Raw genomic sequence first — 13,765 nt, 5'->3', positions numbered from 1 at the left:
TTCTCTTTCTCATTTATCTCATACTAACAACCAACCTCTATTAATTCCTCCCTTGCTCTTACTATAAATTTTTACCTCTGTCTTCTCTCCCTCTCTCTTATAAACATCACATCTTGCACTACTTCTCTTATTCATCATTTAAAAAGGTAAACCCTTTTAGCAAACTTACTGTTTATAGTGCAGACAATAATTGAACACTTTGTTTCTGTCTATTGTGAAAAAACTGTAAACATCTTAGTAGGAGCCATTTGTTTAAGGTGATATATGGTTTGCCTTGGGTGCTGTTAATATTGGTCTCCCCTTAAAGGGGAGGTACTGGAAGCCTTCAGGGACACTGAAAGACTATAGGGTAGAATCTGTACTGCCTCAACTCATACTGCTAGTTGAGAAGACACACAACAACATGAAAAAATAAGGGAACAAAGTGCCTCAAACAAACCAAGTTGTTCCAACAATAGAATCTATAAACAACACAGTAGAAGAAATATCAGAGAGGAGCTTAGAAATACATAGTTAGATTGATCTTTGAAATAAAGAATGGTATTGGAGAGAAAATACTGCAAGTGAAAGATCACTTCAATAAAGAGGCAGAGATTATTAAAAGGAATGAAGCAGAAATCCTCAAAATGAAGGAACAGTAAGCCAAATTAAAAATTCAATGGAAAGTATCACCAACAGACTAGACCACTTGGGAAGACAGAACCTCAGACAATGAAGACAAAATATATACTCTTGAAGATAAAGTTGACTGCACAGAGAAGATGGTAAGAAGCCATGAACAGAATTTCCAATATGGATAAAATGAAAAGACCAAATTTAAGATTTATTGGAATAGATGAAGGCATAGAGATACAAACCAAAGGAATGCACAGTCTTTTCAATGATATAATATCAAAAAACTCCCCAAATCTAGAGAATTAAATGAACTACAAGAGGCTTACAGGACCTCAAATATACAAATTAAACAGACCCACACCAAGTCACATTATAATGAGAATGGACTAACAGAAGAAAGAATTTAAAGATTGTGAGAGAAAAGAAATGAAATTACATATAGTGGGAAATTGATTCGGATCTCAGCTGGTTTCTCAACCCAGACCTTCAATGCCAGGAGGTCCTGGAATAACCTATGTCAGTTCTGAAAGAGAATGGATGCCAACCGAGAATTTTATATCAGCAAAATCAAGCTTCAGATTTGAAGATGAAATAAAAACCTTCCATGATAAACAAAAGTTGAAAGAATCATAATTAGAAATCCAGCACTACAGAATTTTCTCAGCAAAATATTCTATGAGGAGGAAATGAAAAGAAAGAAAAAAAAAAAAAACAGTGAAAACCAGCAAAGGGAGAAACTACACCAAAGGAAAGGTCAATTAAAGGAGAAAGTAAGTCAAGTTAAAAACCAAAATAAACCAAAATGACCAGGAATACAAATCATATCTCAATAATAACTCTGACTGTTAGTGGCCTAAACTCATCAACCAAAAGACATAACCTGGCAGATTGGATTAAAAAAAAAAAAAAAAAAAAAAGATCCAACAATTTGCTGTCTTCAAAAGACTCACCTCCTAGGAGAAGACATCCACAGACTGAAGGTGAAAGGTTGGGAAAAACATATCACTCACGTGGACTGCATAAACAAGCAGCGGTTTCCATCCTCATATCAGACAAAGTGGAATTCAAACCAAAATTAGAAGGAATAAAGAAGGACATTTTATACTGCTTAAGGGAATCATACACCAACAGGACATAACAAACCATAAATATATATGCCCCAAACAATGGAGCATCCACATACCTCAAACAAACCCTTCTCAATTTCAAGAATCAAATAGACCACAACACAATAATACTGGGTGACTTTAACACACCTCTCTCATTACTGGATAGATCTTCCAAAAAACAAAAACCTAAAAAAACTATAGAATTAAAATACTATCAAGATTTAGAGTTAACAGACATATATAGAGTATTTCATCCATCATTGAGTGAATACACTTTCTTCTTAGAGGCATATGGATTTTTCTCCAAAATAGACCACATGTTATGCCACAAAGCTACTTGGCAAATTAAAAAAAAAAAAAGAAAAAGAAAAGAAATACTACTCTGCATTCTATCAGATCATATGGAATGAAACTAAAAATCAATGATAAAATAAGAAATAGAAGCTACTCCAACACCTGGAGACTAAATAGTATGCTATTGAATGATGAATGGATAAAAGAAGAAATCAAGGAGGAAATAAAAACATACTTAGCAGTAAATCAGAACTCTGATACAACCTATCAAAATCTCTGGGACGCTATGAAGGCAGTGCTAAGAGGAAAGTTCATTTCATTGAACTCATACATTAAAATAAAAAGCCAACAAAGAAATGACCTCATATTACATCTCAAAGTCCTAGAAAAGAACAAATCAACACCAAAAGCAGCAGAAGACAGGAAATAATTATAATCAGAGCTGAAATCAAAGAAATTGAAACAAAAGAAACAATTAAAAAATTGACAAAACAAAAAGTACGTTCTTAAAAAAAGTTGGTTCTTTGAAAAAATTAATAAAATTTATAAACCCTTACCACACTAACAAGGAGAGAGAAAAAACTCAAATTACTAAAATTCATCGTGAAAAAGGAAATATCATGACAGATACTACTGAAATACAGAAGATAATTAGAAATTATTTTGAAAAGTTATACTCAAATAAAACAAAAACTTGAAGACATTGAGAAATTTCTAGAGACATGTGATCTACCCAAAGTAATGCTGGAGGACATACACAATTTAAACAGATCAATTTCAAGCAAAGAAATAGAAGACATCATCAAAAGCATACCAGCCAAGAAAAGCCCTGGACCAGATGGATTCTCAGCCGAGTTCTACAAGACCTTCAAAGAAGAATTAACACCAATACTCCTCAAATTATTCCATTAAATAGGAGTTAACCCTTCCAAACTCATTCTATGAGGCTAGTATCACCCTTATACCAAAAACAAAGACACAAGGAAAGAAAACTTCAGACCAATATCCCTCATGAACATAGATGCAAAAATTCTCAATAAAATTCTGGCAAATCGCATGCAAACACATATTAAAAAGATAGTGCACCATGGTCAAGTGGGGTTCATCCCTGTAATGCAAGCTTGGTTCAACATAAGGAAATCAATAATGTAATACATCACTTCATAGACTTAATGACAAGAATTATATGATTATCTCAATAGATGCAGAGGTAGCATTTGACCAAATACAGTGCCTCTTCATATTCAAAACACTAGAAAAACTAGGGATAGTAGGAACATCACGCCAACATTGTAAATCTATCTATGCCTAGCCCATGGGCAACATCATTCTAAATGGAGAAAAATTGAAAGCATTTCTTCTAAGAACTGGAAAAAGACAGGGATGCCCTCTTTCACCACTTGTATTCAACATGTCCTTGAAACTCTAACCAGAGCAGAAGATGGAGGACTAGAGGGAGGCTGCATTCCTTGTTGCTACATAACTCGGGTTTCAAGCAGAGGATATCTCGTTTCTCTCGATTGCTTACTGACTGTTGCCTATCATTCTCCATTTGCCTGCCTCTTGCAGGTCCATCGCCTGCCTTTCACCTACCCATCACCCACCACTTGAGGTTCACCTGCTGATTGTCTGACAGCAGCCAGCGGACCGACCACAGACTACCAGTGAATTGCCAGCTGCCTGCTGTTGCCTGGGAGTTCACTGTCACAGTACCTGCAGGATCCCTCAAACAGACCAGCCACACCCTACCTTCAGGACCCCTGCCTCCACCAACTGCACCACAACCTCCAGGACCTCGAGCTGACCATGCCCACACCCCACTCCCCATTTGCCCAACACATTTGGAAGCCAGAGTGGCCATCTTGGATTATCCTGGAAGCAGAAGCTCCCATCTTTAGGTGGGGCAAATCTCATCCTGAGACACTGCTGGAGACTGGAAGCTCATTGTCAGGTTTCTCTCATACATCAGGCTACTGACGACTGGGAGGTTGAATAGTATATGGACTGTTATAGTGTAGTTTTTCTTTCTTTTTTCTTCTCCTTTTTGAAAATTTAAAGTTTTTATTTCTTTACTTTTTTGCTCTATTTTCCTTTTGTTTACCTGTTTCCTCAGAGTCTTTTCTCCCTTTTCTCATGCTAACAACCAACTTCTTTTGATTACACTTTTTATTCTTTCTATGATCTAGAACTTCTATATACTCTTTTCTTATCCCATTCATGGCTACATTCCTACACCCCTCCCCATCCTCTTTGTTCTCTATTGGAAACTGCAGAACTTATTGCAGATCTGTTTCTTATGCTGTAGATAATAATTGAACTCATTCTGTTTATTATGACAATATTGTCAATGTCTTCATAGGGGCTGTTTGGTTTAGGGTTGCATATTGTCTGTACTGACACTGTTAATATTGATCTCCCCCTTAAAGTAAAGGTTTGGAAACCTATAGGGCACTATAAGCCTCTAGGGGGGAAACTGCAATACCCCAGATCTGTAATGCTAGAGGAAAGGTACATGAACAACATGAAAAAACAAGGGAAGAAAATGTTGCCAAACAAACCTAGATTCTATATTAATAGAATCCAGTGACAGCATGGTAGAAGAAATATCAGAAAGGAGTTCAGAATATACATAATTAAAATGATTGGTGAAGCAAAGAATGAGATAAGAGAGCAAATGCAGGCAATGAAAATGATCACTCCAAAAAGCAGTTGAAAGAGCAACTGGAGGAAGCAAAAGATCATTTCAACAAAGAGATAGAGATTCTCTAACCAGAGCATCAGACAGATGAAAGAAATTAAAGGTATACGAATAGGAAAAGAAGAACTCAAACTTTCACTATTTGCTGATGACATGATTCCATATTTAGAAGATCCAAAAAATTTCCACCAGAAAACTTCTAGAACTCATAAATGAATTCAGCAAAGTAGCAGGATATAAAACCAATACCCATAAATCAAATGCATTTCTTTACATAAGTGATGAATACACTGCAAGAGAAATTAGGAAAACTATCCCATTCACAATAGCCTCAGCAAACATAATTAATCTAACAAAAGAGGTGAAAGACCTGTACAATGAAAACTACAGAACACTAAGAAAGAAATTGAAGAAGACCTTAGAAGATTGGAAGATCTCCATTCTCTTGGATAGACAGAATTAATAATGTCAAAATGGCCATACTATCAAAGTGTTATACAAATTCATGCAATTCCTATTCAAATCCCAATGACATTCTTCATAGAAATAGAAAAGGCAATCATGAAATTCATTTGGAAAAATAAGAGACCTAGAATAACCAAGGCAATTCTTAGCAAGAAGAGTGAAGTAGAAAGCATCACACTACCAGACCTTAAACTATACTACAGAGCAGTAGTAACAAAAATGGCATGGTATTGGCACCAAAACAGACATGTAGACCAATGGTACAAAATAGAAGACACAGACAAACCCACATAAATATGGTTATCTCATATACTAGACAAAGGTGTCAAAAATACACATTGGAGAAAAGATAGTCTCTTCAACAAATGGTGCTGGGGAAACTGGAAATCCATATGTAACAAAATGAAATTAAACCTCTTGTCTCTCACCCTGCACAAAAATCAACTCAAAATGGATCAGAGACTTAGGCACTAGAACAGAGACTCTGCGCCTAATAGAAGAAAAGTAGGCCCAAATCTTCATCACGTTGGCTTAGGACCTGACTTCCTTAACAAGACTCGTAAAGTGCAAAAGTAAAATTAAGAATTAATAAATGGGATGAATTCAAACTAAAAAGCTTCTCAGCAAAGGAAACAATAACATGAAGAGAGAACCTACAGAATGGGAAAAAAATCTTTACCACACGCACCTCAGATAGAGCACTGATCTCCAAGATATATTAAGAACTCAAAAACTGAACACCAAAAAAAAAAATAACCCATTCAATAAATGGGCTAAGGATCTGAACAGACACTTCACAGAAGAAGTACAATTGATCAAACATAAGAAAAAATGTTCACCATCTCCTGCAATTAGAGATATACAAATCAAAACTACTTTAATATTTCATCTCCAGTCAGAATGGCAATTATCAAGAATGGAAGCAATGATAAGTATTGGTGAGGATGTAAGAAAAAGGCATACATTGCTGGTGGGGTTGCAAATTGGTGTAACACTTTGGAAAGCAGTAGGAGATTCCTCAGAAAACTTGGAATGGACCCACCATTTGACCCAGCTATCCCACCTCCTCAGTCCCAAAGGACTTAAAAATCAGCATACTACAGTGACACAGCCACATCAGTGTTTATAGCAGCTCAATTCACAATATCTAGATTGTGGAACCAACCTAGATGCTCTTCAGTAGAAGATAAAGAAACTATGGTACATGTACACAATGGAACATTACTCAGTCATAAAGGAGAATAAAATTATGGCATTTGCCATAAATGGTAAATGGATGGAGTTGGAGAATATCATGATAAGTGAAGTAGACCAAGCCCAAAAACTGAAGGCCGAATGTTTTCTGTGATAAGTGGATGCTGATACATAATGGGGAGGGGAGGGGATAAGGTAAGAATAGAGGAATGTTGGATTGTGTAGAGGGAGATGAGGGGTGGGGAGTGTAAGGAAAAATGCAGCTCAGCCCGGACCGCGGCAGTTCCAGCCCCTCCCGCGAACTGCCGCTGCGCACGCCCAGTCTCAGTTGTGGCTCCACAATAGCTCCCAGAAAAATCCACGGCGGACACAGGCCTCATGCAAGAGACTTTATTATGCAGATGACTAGCGCATCTGATCTGGGGTGAAAGAAAGGAAAAAGAGAAAGATGGCATGGACGCTTTTCCCAGATATTGGAATCTCCCGGGCTGGAAGGAACCAATAGCAGAGGAGAATACTTGCAAGCTGGCTGATGAACCAATAGCTAGCTAGCATGTTAGGAGGTAACATGGGAAGCAGGAAAATGACTGTATCGTAGGCCGGAAATTCCTGTAGTGTAAGAGGAGGGCAGAGCACAGATTGCAAGTGGTTAGGAGGCGGGGAGAAATGGCTGCACCTGGAAGTGCAGAGTATTGGTTTTGTATTACAGGGAGGGAGCAGGGGGAAAGAAAAATGGTGGAATGAGACAGACATTACCCTATTATGTGTATGGTTACACATGGTATGAATCTACATCATGTACAACCAGAGAAATGAAAAGTTGTACTCCCATTTGTAAACAGTGATTGAAAATGCATTCTGCTGTCATGTAAAACTAAATAGAACAAACAATAAATAAAAATTTCCCCAGATAGACAGGCACTTTTCTCATTTTGCCATGTAATTACCAAACTGCTACTTGACGTGGTTGAACTAACACACATTCCCACAGTGGGGATTGGAGTCACTGTGACCCCACCTCCTTGCCAACACTTGCTGTCATCAGACTCTTTTCTTTTGCTATATTGGTGAGAATAAAATGGTATCTCCTTGTGGTTTTAATTACCCAGATTACAAATGAAGTCAAAGATACGTTTGGTTGCTTTTGTCTTTGTTTTTCTTATTCCATATGACCAAGTTTTTCTTGTACTTGGCCATCTGTTTTCCTTTAAAATATTTTAAAATATTTTATCTTTGATAAATATGTATATGTTGATATTAATGGGCTTTACTGTGATATTATTATTATTATTATTATTATTATTATTGGGAACTGGGGATTGAATCCAGGGGGATTTTACCACTGAGTTAATCCACAGCCCTCTTCAATTTTTTTATCTTGAGGCAGGGTCTCCCTAAGTAGCTGAGGCTGTCCTTGAACTTGTGAACCTCCCGCCTCAGCCTCCCAAGTCACTAAGATTACAGGCATGCACCAGTGCACTCTGCCTCAGTGGCATTTCAGCACTGTGTAGATCACGCATTGATAAGACCCAGGTGCCTTTTATCCACCCTCTCCCCAACCCCTTCCCAACCTCTAGTAATCACTAATTCTACAGTGTTCTATTCTGGTTGACATATTTGGGCTTCCACATTTGAGGAAAGAGCATGCAGTACTTGTCTTTCTGTGTCTGGCTTATTTCACCTAATATAATATCCTTAGTTCCATCTAATTTGCTGCAAATTCTTCTTTATGGCTGAATAGTTTTTCATTACATATGCATGTGTGTATATGTATACATACATGTGCTGTTATTCCATATCTTAGCTCCATAAACAGTGCCACAATAAACATGGCAATGCAGGTAAAAGAAAAAAAAAAAAGACTTATATTATGAGTTTAGTACTGTAATTATATGAATGAAATCTAATTTCATCCATCTAAAAATCCTATAAGGAAGGTACTATTGTTGTTATTGCCATTTTACAGATGAGGAAACATTCAGTTTTCAACTGGGTGTAGTGGAGACTGGAGACTGTGGCGGGAGGATAGCAAGTTTGAAGCTAGCCTCAGCAACTCAGGGAGAATTTGTCTCAAGGTAAAAAGGACTGGGAATGTAGCTCAGTGCTAAAGTGCTCTGGGGTTCAATCCCCAGTACAAAACAAAACAAAATTCAAAGGATCAAAATAACGACTCTTGCTCAAATATGAAGTAAATACATCAACAATTTTAGTTAATCATCAATTAGGTGGAATTTATATAAAGTGATTGAAAGGAGGGCTGGAGTAGCTCAGTGGCAGACTGCTTGCCTAGCCTACGGAGGCCCTGGGTTCAGTCCTCAGTACTGGGGGAAAAAAAAAGGTTGAAAGGAAAATCTGAAGAGCAGACATTTATAGACAACATAATATTGGCATCAGATCTGCCGCCATTATTCTCCCTCCCCCATACCACTTTACAACCCAGATTGTTAGACCAGGAACTTCCTAGCCAGCCATTGGTCCTTTGTTATTAGCCTGCGAAATTCGACTGCTTAAGAATGGCTCACCCGCCATTCTCTCTCTCTCCCTTGCTGTGGCTCTTGTGCACTCTCTTTCTCACTCTGTCACTCTCACTCTCTCTCACCCTGCGGGCAACTCTACCTGTCTGCTTAATAAAATCTTTTGCGTGAGCTCCCGCGTCCGGAGTGGTTTCTGGGTGCTTTCACATAATAGGTACAAAAACTGATTAACATCCTAAAGATAATTAAAAAAGAATATTTACAATCATCTATTCTACTAGGCAGAAACCCATTTTTCTCTTGAAGGAAAAAATTCATTTGCATTTACATTCACAATCATTTGCATTACTGTCAGTTTTCCAACTCAGAACTATAAGTCTAGTAAAAAACAATCAAAGGTTATACTGAACACAGGGATGTTCTTCTTGGTATATCTGAAATAGATGTTGAAATTCTACCAGGAATCTTTAAATTTTTTTTGTAAATTTTTCAAAAATCAACCATCATTCCGTCACAGTAGGCATTGAAGAGTAATAGTCATGGCTCTGCAATACCCCATGGCCATAGGCCTCAGTGAGGGCCACAAGGTGACCACCAAGAATGTGAGTAAGCCCAGGCACAGCCATTGGCTGTGGGTGCCTCACCAAATACACAAAACTTGGAGTTGGGGTGTAGCTCATTGTTGGAGTGTGTGCTTAGCATGTGTAAAACCCTGGGTTTGATCCTCAGCACTACAAAAAAATAAACAAAAACAAAACAAAATAAAAGATAAAATATAAAATAAACACACCAGGAGGCTTGGGTTGTAGCTCAGTGGTAGAACACTTGCCTGGCACATGTGAGGCACTGGGTTCAATCCTCAGCACCACATAAAAATAAATAAAATGTAGGTATTGTGTCCATTTACAACTAAAAAATATTAACAAAATAAACACCAAGTTCCTGTGAGATAGGAAACAAAAGGTGTGTGACTTTGCCATGTACTGCTCAAGGTCTCCAAGGTCAAATGGGTTCTCAAGTTCATTAAGAAAAGGGTGAGGATACATGTCCAAGCCAAGCAGACTGGAGAGGAGCTGCACATCATCCTGGTCACCATGAGAAAACAGATGCCATGGACAGCCCTGCTCCCCTCCACACATGATACATAAACTTATACAGAAGAAAGAAGGGGCAGGGAGGACCTCTTTAAAGTCAAATACACTTAAGGGTCCTTAGACAAAGCCCAACATTCCATTGAAAAGACACCCCATAGTCCTTTGCTAATTTCGTGAGTTATTCACTTTTTTTTTCTGACAAGAGACTGGATCTTAGAGTTGATTATACTTTGGCATCCAGGACCATGTCTAGTCTGTAGGTATTCAATAAGTACAGGCTGGCTGATCGGTGATGATCATCAAATGATAGATTAGAAAGTTTGCCATAGAGTGAAAAACACGATCAAAATATTTTGAAGTTTCTTCAACAGAAGGTAGTGTTTTAGTTAGGTTTTTCTTGCTGTGCCAAAATACCTAATGAGAACCACTTAGAGGAGGAAAGGTTTATTTGAGGCTCAGGATTTCAGAGGATCACACCCCTGTAATCCAGCAACTTGAGAGGCTGAAGTAGGGGGATTGCAAGTATAAGGCCAGCCTCAGCAACTTAGTAAGACCCTGTCTCAAAAGAAAAAAGAAAAAAAAAAAAAAGGGGGGGGGGGTTGGTCATATTGCTCAGTGGTAGAGCACCCCTGGATTCAATCCCCAGTACCATAATCAATCAATAAAAATGAAAATTTTAGGATCTTTGTAGGTGAGTATTTTTTTATTTTTTTTTATTTTATTTTTTTACAGTACAACAGAATGTATTTTCATAAGATATTAATCATGGACTATTAATACATTTGAACCAAAATACAATACTTCAAAACATTTTGAACAAACAGCTTACAGATTACAATTGTTTAGTAACAAAATGCCTTGCTTAATGAAAGGTTTTGGGGAACTATAATCTAATTTTCAAAACTGAAGACAAAAGTATTAAATAAATCACTTTATGGCACAGAACACAATAACTTATCGAGGCGAACAGCAGGCAGGTTTTTGCGTTAGAAGCAAAATGGAGGAGAATTTAAACTAAGCTCTAAACTCAGGGAATAGGTTTCATAAATTTCTGGTTAACTTAGTCTTGATTTTAAGAAACGAGGGCCTTTACACATCAGATCATTATTGTTTTTTTTTTTTATAAAATAAAAACATTCCAAACATTAGCAATATATATATATATATATATATATATATATATATATACACATATTTTTTTATCTCAGCAAAAGTTCTTCCTTTGATAATTCAGAATCCTGCTGTTCATCAATCTGTGAATATTTGGTAATTTTTAAACCACTGATGTTACCCTTAAGATGATCCAGTTGCATTTTCTTCTTCTTTTTTTTTTTAATATTTTTTTTTCGTTGCTGAAGGACCTTTATTTTATTTATTTATATGTGGAGCTGAGGATTGAACCCAGTGCCTCACACATGCTAGGCAAGTGCTCTACCACTAAGACACAGCCCCAGACACTCAGTTGCATTTTCTTATAATTCATTTCTTCCCCATGAAACCTACGAACTATACCAGGGAAGACACTGACACATGCTAGATAAAAACTCTTAAGACTTAATTCATGAATGATTCATCAAGTATTTACTGAAAGTCTACTATACTTCCAGTTCTAGAAGTAATATGACATGACAAGTTCATCATTTAAAATATAGCAGGTCAAGAAATGATTCTGAATCATTAAAAGCCTTGATTTTATCTTTCAAGATATACAGATACTGATATCCTCTGTAAGGTCAAGTAAAATCTTTTATTATGTTCTTTGTATTGTCATAAGGGGTACTTTGAAATCTACATGTTGACAAAGTCCTTTTCTCTAAATGCCTTCTGCTACTTAAGACTGGTCTAGTATTTTGTTTTCCCTTTGTTTTCTCCAACATACTCTGCAGCTCTGTCCAACCAGCTGGCTCTTTCTGTGACACTTTGTGACAGTTGTTCCTCTTCACTGTGTACTTGTTGCTTTCCTCCTTGGGAAAGCCTGGTCAACCAGACTTTCTCATCTTCCCTTACTTGGTTTCTTATCCATTTGGGTGAAAAATATTGGCACTTCTTTAAGTCAGTTCTTCGATAAGTGTAATTCATTGAGATTTTCAATTGGTATCATTAACCTTTGTTATAATCTTCATATTTTCTCTGTAACTATACTCTTTTCTTTAGTTATTCAGAAATATTATCCTCCAAAGGACAATGGTTTCTAGAGGACTTCTCTCTCCAAAGTTGTACTAAACAAGATTGATAAAGGAATGCATAACTCAGTAAAGATGCTTGTACTGCACTGTCAATTTCCACCATTACATATGCTGGATTCTGCAAGATGACTGTTAAAACTTATTTGTTGTGGGATGTGAATCTATATACATAAAGATTAGACCAAAAGTAATATTTTTCACTCTCTGGTACTCAATTAAATTTATAAGACACATGAAGTTTGAAACATACAAAACCTAAATGATAAAATCAAGATAGTTAACCATCAGTGACAGGTCTATTATTGTCATCATAAACTATACACTAAGAATCAAACTATGAGTCTGTGAGTCAGATGCTATCCAGCAAACTGCCATCTATGACTTATATCCTTTTACATTTTTAACTCAAATACAAATAAGTGAGGTTCAGTAACCTTCAATTTTCCAAAAGTTTTCAGAAAGAATTATCAGAATCATCCTCCAGGTAAAAAACACAGTTGGATAATCCATTTTTCACAAATGAACTCCCTACTTGTGTTGTGAGGTAGCAATCAACAACTCTATGACCGTCTGTGGTAGCGGTACCCTTTACTCACAAGCATTTCCTCTGCACATGAAGATCATGAACAAAGAAGGGACCAGAAGAGTCCACCTTTCATTGTTTCATTGACTTCTGGTGTTTTCATAGTATATTAAATGCCTGATTTCACATTTACAACAACCAAAAATACCAATATTTATTCTGAAAAGTAATTGTATGTTCCAAGTAGCAGATATTAACAACTTCCAACACGATCTCTAGGAATAATTCGAAGTTCTGAACCTGTTTTAGAAAAACATTTCCAGCAGTCTGTGCAGGATTTATTCCTATTCCATCATTGGTAATAATTGCACTTGTTGCTGCAGGAACTTTAAATTCTTCTGCCGCAAATTTTAAGACAGCTGTAAAAGGTGTACTCTCAGGAACACTAAGTACTTTATATGGCAGCCATGGGTCCGACGTCAGCGTGATCTTAAAGGAAACCTTCGACATGGTGGAGTAGGTCTGGGCAGACACCCCTCGCCAACTTGGCGGAGTAGCTCAGCACCCTCACCAGTGAGGAAGCGTCTGGGCCCCCGAGTATTTGTTTATATATTTATTTATTTTTATTTTTTAAAAAATATTTTTTAGTTGTCAATGGACCTTTATTTACATATTTATACGTGGTGCTGAGAATCGAACCCAGTGTCTTGACACATACTAGGCAAACGCTCTACCACTGAAACATAATCCCAGCCCCTGTAGATGGTATTTATTGACAAGAAAAGATATCCGTATTATATATGTTCCGTGTAAAGAGGAGTCTAGACTTACAATGCATTGGGTAGATGATCAATCTCACTTTTGTGAAACAAAAATTATGTTAAAAGGGGGCTGGGTGTGGCTCAGAAGTAGAGTGTTTGCCTAGCATGTGTGAGACACTGGTTCAATTATCAGCAGCATATAAATAAGTAGAGGTCCATCAACAACTAAAATATATATTTAAAAAAAAAAAGTATGTTAAAAGATCTTGAAGGTGCGGGGCAGTGGTGCAAGCCTGTATCTCAGTGACTTGGAAGCTGAGGTAGGGAATCATGAGTTCAAAGCCAGCCTCAG

At 37.1% G+C, this 13,765-nt stretch overlaps 1 pseudogene; it reads right to left on the bottom strand.

The window, feature by feature from the left end:
• Positions 1–12,679: 12,679 nt before the first annotated feature.
• Positions 12,680–13,240, bottom strand: LOC124982336 (ubiquitin-fold modifier 1-like; annotated as a pseudogene).
• Positions 13,241–13,765: the final 525 nt, after the last annotated feature.

The sequence above is a fragment of the Sciurus carolinensis genome, chromosome 4 (assembly GCF_902686445.1).
Source record: "Sciurus carolinensis chromosome 4, mSciCar1.2, whole genome shotgun sequence".
NCBI classification, from domain to species: Eukaryota; Metazoa; Chordata; class Mammalia; order Rodentia; family Sciuridae; genus Sciurus; species Sciurus carolinensis.
The sequence above is the reverse complement of the archived record's forward strand: the minus strand, read 5'-3'. Positions and strand labels throughout refer to the sequence as shown.